This window comes from Leptosomus discolor, chromosome 3 (assembly GCF_034619465.1).
Source record: "Leptosomus discolor isolate bLepDis1 chromosome 3, bLepDis1.hap2, whole genome shotgun sequence".
Classification (NCBI taxonomy): domain Eukaryota; kingdom Metazoa; phylum Chordata; class Aves; order Leptosomiformes; family Leptosomidae; genus Leptosomus; species Leptosomus discolor.
This window is the reverse complement of record NC_141393.1, coordinates 27,078,533-27,085,931: the sequence shown is the minus strand read 5'-3', so window position 1 is coordinate 27,085,931 and position 7,399 is coordinate 27,078,533. Positions and strand designations below refer to the sequence as shown.

The following is a 7,399-nucleotide window of genomic DNA, read 5'->3' as shown; positions in this document are numbered from 1 at the left end:
CAGTAAGGCACTATTCCCTCCCGAAAGCCGTAGGACAGTGACTTCCAGGTGACCCTTTCTGTCCTGCTTTCAGCTGTGAGCACCCTTTCCCCAGAGCTACTGTTTTTCTTCTGTCAAACGTTAAGCCCCTCCATCCAGCCCCTGTTTGTCTTTGTCCCCCGGTCGTTTGACGTGTTAGATGATAGCCCATGGTGTGTAAATAATGTATATACAGTGAGAAAAGAATTCAGTATTGAGGTGTTTGAGATATGGAGCTGTAACAACTTCTAGTCATCCAGCATCTGTGATTTATGTGCCATTTTCTGTAAAGATATGAACAAGAATAAAACTAAACGGGAATACTGTGTATGAGTCTGGTCACTGCTGTTCAAGGAGGGTGAATTCAGCCAAAGCTGAGAGGGAGTTGGACGTCAGGCTGTAGCCAGAGAGAGGTGGGAGCTCCAAAGCAGCAGAGAGAGAGGTCTGCACCTTCCTCCCCACCCAGTCATGGAGAAGATGGGGCTTGAGTGCTGCTCTCCCTTTGTGGTGAAAGACAAAGCTGAAAGAGGTGTGCCTGTACCTGGGGCAGAAGTTAGGCATCATGGCATGCAACTGGTTAAAGAACAAGTCACTTCAGCATCCAGAACAGCTCTGGTGCTTTGGGCCACCTCATATCACATGTGCCCTGGTGTTAGAGAGCCGGGAAGACCTTTGGGCAGGCTCAGCCTCACTGCCAGGAGCAGGCTGCAGGGCCCAGTTGGCCTGAGGAGCAGAGGCAGCAGCCAGACACTGCAAGTGCGCGGGAGCTTGTTGAGAGGGAAGGGCACTGACAGGGATTTCCAGCAAGGCAAGCTCTGATTTGAGAGCAGCGGGAGCCCGTACTGAGTTATCAGAGAAGGAGATGAGATTTGCCTGCCCTGCTAAGGGCATCTGGGGATGGTCTGATGGAAAAACCTGACATCTTACAGGAGTAAAAGGCTGAGGCAGAGCAGATGTGCATAGGAAATGAGACACTTGTCTTGTGGAACAAAAAGGCTGCTTGGGCTTGACTTTGTGGAGGAGCCCCTGTAAGCCCACAGGACTGTGTTTCCCCAGGGGGACAGAGTCCTCATTGGTCCCCAACTAGCTCTGGGGGCAGCTCTGATATGAACCAGGTGTGTGGTCCGGGATGAGTGCACCTGCTGTCAAATAGCGCGTCTCCCATACTGGTGTCCAGCCTGTTCACTGAACATATCAGCCCTGCAGACCATGAGTGGTGTTGCACCATGAAGAGCAAAGAGGAGATCTACTAACCCTCTCATCTCTGCTGTTGATCCCATTGGTGTGCCTGGCTGAAAACAGACCCGCTTGCAGGGAGAGTCTTTTCCTGCTCTTCTCTTGTGCCCCCTAGGAAGGGAGGGGGACCTGGCCAACGAAATTAAGGAAACCTCCAAGCTCTGCCTTAAAAAACACTATCTATATAGGGCCTGAAAAGAAGGCAGGCAGAAACGAAAGGAAGGCAGAAAAAAAAGCTGTTTGGAGGCAGGGAGGCAGCTTAGCTGTGCTACAGTGGGTGGCGGGAGGTCTTGGTGTAAGGAGATGGGCTGCAGTGTTTCATGTCAAATCACCACCCTCTGCTCCACCATGGCCTCGTTGAGTGCTCCGAGTCCACTCTGTGGTACAGACTGGTCTGAAGTGTTTGGGAGGAGGCAGAGAGCCCAGTCCAGCTTTCTGGAGGGGACAGCTCGGACAGCTGCCCAGCAGTGATGTGGGATGGGATGTGGTATCTCCTTCCCGCAGCAGACAGCCACAAGAGAAAAACCTTTCCTGGCCTACCAGAGACAGTACAGCCTAGTGCTCTGCAGAGAATGGGCCTTAATTCTGGGAAGGGAGTGGTCCTGTCACTCAAGGCTAGCATGGAGGGGACCCTAACTTTACAGGTGAGCTGCCCCAGGCTCCCCTCATGGCTGGCAGAGGACTGGGGGGGCTGCAGCAGGAGGGCTGAGGTGAGTGAGGGGATGGGGATGAATAGAGGGAAGTAGGAGGGAGGTGACTGGGGGCAAAGCAGAGGGGTCTGGGCATGCAGCACAGCCCTGGGAGAGCAGGAGCAGACTGGTGGAGGCTGGCCTGGACACCTCGGTCCCGTGGGGAGCCCAGGTGTAAGAATTAGGACCACTGATATTGTAAGAATTAGGACATGTTTGTCTCAGACTTCGTACCTTGTGATTTTGGAGAGGAAGTAGAGACTCAAGTCGCTATAACGACAGCGCACTGTCTGAAGGCCCGAAGCAACTTCTTAGAAGAACACCTGTTTGTACGCATGTGGTTAGGACTTTGGGCTAGACGACATGGCTTCTTGGAAATATTTGCTTGTCGCTTCGCGGTGACAGCTAAAGGCATGAATTTGTTCGGCTCAGGCGCTGCAGCTTGCAAGCCGTGCAATGGAGGTTGCATAGACTGCCAGCTCGTGGTCGGCGCGTGGAAGCAACATGCCGCTGCTGGATTGGATCTCACTGCTTGACCGCAACACATCACCATCGGATTGGCCTGGGACTATGGTACAAAAAGGACCCTTGGCAGCTTCCCAGTGAAGAAGAAAAAAGAAGAAGAAAAAAGAAGGGGAGCAAGAAGAAGGACCAAAGGGAGCAGAGCAGAGCCGAGAACCTGTCTGCCTGCCTGGACTAGACTAACATTGGAAAAACTCCCAGATCAGAACAACTGGCCCTGGTGGTGACTATTGCGGCGTGCTCTTCTTCTTCCTCTCTTTCTTCTTCCTCTCTTTCTCTTTCTCTTTTCTCTCTCTTTTCTCTCTCTCTCTCTCTAAATAAATAAAAGTTTGTAGTGGTATTGACAATATATGGCCTCATTTGTGCCTTAATCTCTCGACGGGTATTCAAATCAGCAGCCCCGGTAAGAGTTCACCTCTTCTGGACTGTAACATTAGTAAGTGGTGTCAGAAGTGGGATACCCGTTCAAGAGAGTATTGTCTAATACCACCTTAGTAGATAAACTTTGTTCTGGTTTTGTCTGATGTGTAGAAGTTTGATCTTTTTGTGCTGTTAAGGGAGCGAATAGTAGAAGGTAAGTCCGCCCAAATCGTAACTCCCAGACCCACGTCTGTTGTCAGACATGTAGAACTTTGATCTTTTGGGGCTGTTAAGGGAGCGAATAGTAGAAGTTAATCCCGCCCAAATCATAACTCCCAGACCCACATTTGAACTCATAAGGCATGACAGAAACACAGGAACGTCAGGTGTTACTGAATTATTTGGAGAAACAAAAGCCTAAGCCATCTTCTTCTGGCTTAGAATGGGCTCAAAAGAATTGGTTTAATCTTTCAGCAGTGACAGATCGGATGATATGTGTACAAAATGCAGCCCGTGTGTGGGCAGGAAAAGGGAAAGGAATGTTATGTGCCATATTAGGTTTTAATTGCAGCAGTTGAAGAAAAGGAACAAAAACATACGGCAGAAACCCAGTTGATTCAGTCTCAACAAGATTTGATCAAAACATTACAGTGTCAAGTAGAAGAAGAGAGGTCTCAAGCGGCTCTGCTGAGACAGGAATTAGTTAATCGTCTCTTAGCAGACACAGATGACTCTGATGCCATTGCGGCAACCAAAAAGAAAGCCAAGGGAGTTACCCCTCCGCTGATTTATCCCCAAGCTGAATTGTTTCAATTGAAAGAAATATTGGACAAATTAGAAGTCCCATTGAGGCCATTGATTAAAAGTGAATGTATCTATGATGGAGAGGACGACACGCCTCAGGTCGTGAATAAAGAAGTGCCATTTACGGCCACTGAATTGGCAAAACTCAAAAAAGATTTTGGCGGCACATCAAAGAAATCGGAAACAGAATATGTGTGGAGACTCTCTCTGACCAGGGGAGACCAGATCTTATTGACAGAAAAGGAAGCTGAGGGATATTGGGGACCTGGAGTGGTTTTGACTACAGGGAACTGTAGGCCCCCCTGGTCCCTGACTCAGCGGGCTGCTTATTGGGCAGGAGGTCTCAATCCATTGGAATGAGGAGATCCGCTGGCAATCATAGGATCTACAGATCAATTAGTAGAGAGTGTTCAAAAGGCAGCTTGTCTGCAAATGATGTATGATAGGGAATTAAAACCTAATCAGGAGTCACCCATGATGATTCCTGTGGACCCAGAGAGGATGACCCCTCTCATCCGAGGGCTCCCAGACTCCCTGAAGGCCATGGGAATTCAATTGCAAGGCCAAATCAGAGCCACTGCAAGTGACGACTGAGTCACAGCGGCATTGGAGGGAATGGTCACCCCAGAACGCAAACATGCTGATAGAAAAGTATGGACTTGGGGAGAGGTTGCTTAAGAATTAATTAATTATGGAAAAAAATACGGCCCTGTGCCGAGCCACCCCAAACAAGAATCTAAGGGAATCAGGCGAACCAAGGAGGTACCTATTTTGAGAGAAACCCCAGGAAAAGTCTCTAACCATGTCAAGAGAGGGGCAGACAGTGAGTGACGAAGAAAGAGGGTCGATTTGTGGATTGAAGGGCTGAAAAAAGGAATACCTACAGAAATAATGGACAGACAACCCACTAGAATCTTAAAAATATTGCTATCCAATTAGATTAAAGAAAAGCCCAACATCCCCTCTGCACCCTCTTTCCCAATTTGCACCTGTAAGACTGAGGAGACAAAAAATGAGTAGCAGGGAAACGATCTTCTCCTCCCCCTGTAAGTGAGCCGGGGGGAGGAGGGTGACAATATTTAAGGAGGCTCACTGAAAATAAAAAGGGTGATTTGATGATTACTTGTGCAACTGGGTAAAAAAATCTTGGTCTAGTACTAATCAGAATAAGTGGGGATGTAATTGTGTGTGGAAAAGTGAATTGGGGGTGGGGAAATGTAAATATTGTGATCGATATGGAGATCAAACCATTTTAAGAGGATCATTAGGACCGAGAAACATACTGTATTATGGGCAACCCATAGACTCTGAAATGTGGGAAGGTCCCTTTGCTAATGGGACTGGGCTTTGAAAGGGCATTATTGGATATGTGGACAGCATGCATATCAAAGATTGCCGCCAAACTAGTCTGGTATATGCTATGTGGGATACATTAGGCCCCTATTCTTCTTATTACCCTCTGATGAGGGAAACCACCTAGGAATGAGGGTGTACGATGAATTGAAGCGTGAGAAAAGGAGTATTGATACCAGTCCGACCAGAAACAGTGGTCAAAAATGGAGAAAGGATGAGTGGCCCCCTGAGAGAATCATACGACATTATGGCCCAGCTACTTGGAACCCCAATGAACTGATATCGGGAGCCAGAGAACCAATCTATAATCTTAACCGCATAATCCGCTTACAGGCAATATTAGATATCATAACCAATCAGACAGCTGATGCTTTAGATTTGTTAGCTGACCAATCTACCCAAATGAGAAATGCTATTTTTCAACATCGCATGGTTTTGGATTATCTGTTAGCCAAAGAAGGAGGAGTTTGTGGGAAATTAAATTAGTCAAATTGTTGTCTGCAAATTGATGATAATGGGCAAGCAGTAAAAAAGATCACTCAGGAAATGAGAAGATTAGCCCATGTACCTGTGCAAAAATGGAAGGGATGGGATTTCGATCTATTCTCTTGGCTACCCGGAGGACGCGTTTGATGTTTGCAATTTTATGTGGCTTTATGACGCTGTTAACCTTACCCTGCTTAACTCCGTGTCTGATACAAATAATAACATGAACTATTAACAGTATGCACGTAGCTATAGAAGGGCACGGACCAGTCAAAACACTGCGACTCATTACCAAATCAACGGCCAATGTTCCAGAAGAAAATGTGCATGATACATTACTGTAACTTCCCCATCTTTGCCTAAATCCGGGATAGGAGCACGCAGGCCCAAATGGCACATGCACTCTGGACAGGAAGGGGCAGAAGTTGACCCCAACCCTGGCAGACAGCAGACCGCGTGGCCATTGACCCCAACATCGACCACAAGGGCCGCGATCAATCAGCTCCGTAAATAATGAGTAATATGTAAGTGACTATGGCAGTCCATCTTGGGGCTATAATTTTGCTTCTTATTGCTATAATTGTTCTTTTAGTACTTTTTTTCTTGCCGTGTAAATGTCCATGTGGACAATCGTCTCCTAATCTCCCAGAATCATAAAATTGGTCTGCATCATGTTTTGCTTTTGTAAAGTTAGCTATGGTTAAAATGTTGATCTGTTGTTAAACTGTTGAATTATTGTTAATTGGATGTTATTGCGCCTTGTGCTATCTCTGTAACTTCTCTTCCCTTTCCTTTCCTCCTCTTTTCTATTTCTTTTCTACAAAGTTTGAGCCACGGGGTGGAATTGTAAGAATTAGGACCACTGATATTGTAAGAATTAGGACATGTTTGTCTCAGACTTCGTACCTTGTGATTTTGGAGAGGAAGTAGAGACTCAAGTCGCTATAACGACAGCGCACTGTCTGAAGGCCCGAAGCAACTTCTTAGAAGAACACCTGTTTGTACGCATGTGGTTAGGACTTTGGGCTAGACGACATGGCTTCTTGGAAATATTTGCTTGTCGCTTCGCGGTGACAGCTAAAGGCATGAATTTGTTCGGCTCAGGCGCTGCAGCTTGCAAGCCGTGCAATGGAGGTTGCATAGACTGCCAGCTCGTGGTCGGCGCGTGGAAGCAACATGCCGCTGCTGGATTGGATCTCACTGCTTGACCGCAACACATCACCATCGGATTGGCCTGGGACTATGGTACAAAAAGGACCCTTGGCAGCCTCCCAGCGAAGAAGAAAAAAGAAGAAGAAAAAAGAAGGGGAGCAAGAAGAAGGACCAAAGGGAGCAGAGCAGAGCCGAGAACCTGCCTACCTGCCTGGACTAGACTACCATTGGAAAAACCCCCAGATCGGAACAACTGGCCCCGGTGGTGACTATTGCGGCGTGTTCTTCTTCTTCCTCTCTTTCTTCTTCCTCTCTTTCTCTTTCTCTTTTCTCTCTCTTTTCTCTCTCTCTCTCTCTCTAAATAAAAGTTTGTAGTGGTATTGACAATATATGGCCTCGTTTGTGCCTTAGTCTCTTGACGGGTATTCGAATCAGCAGCCCTGGTAAGAGTTCACCTCTTCCAGACTGTAACACCAGGCACCCGCTGAACCTGGCTCCCGTTCAAGAACAGCCGTCAGGAATCAGATTAGCATGAAGGTTATTTTCAGTTAAATATTTCTACAGCCCACCCCTTCCCCCTCCCTTAAAGGGATTGAATTTCTTTTTCCCCACAGTGCTCTGGAAGAGAGGAGAGGAACGAGGCAGGGGAGAAGGGGTGCCCGGGATCCCTGCATGGGAGAGCTGCTTTGTGTCCAGTCAGCCCAGGGTGATATACCCTCAGCTCCCACAGGGGCCCATCTTGCCCAGGCTGGTGTTTCAAGCAGCTGCAAGGGCTCTGG

At 47.7% G+C, this 7,399-nt stretch overlaps 1 pseudogene; it reads left to right on the top strand.

Annotated features, from left to right (window-relative positions):
• The first annotated feature begins 3,187 nt into the window (after window positions 1-3,187).
• Window positions 3,188-4,460, top strand: LOC147415808 (uncharacterized; annotated as a pseudogene).
• The last annotated feature ends 2,939 nt before the right edge of the window (window positions 4,461-7,399 follow it).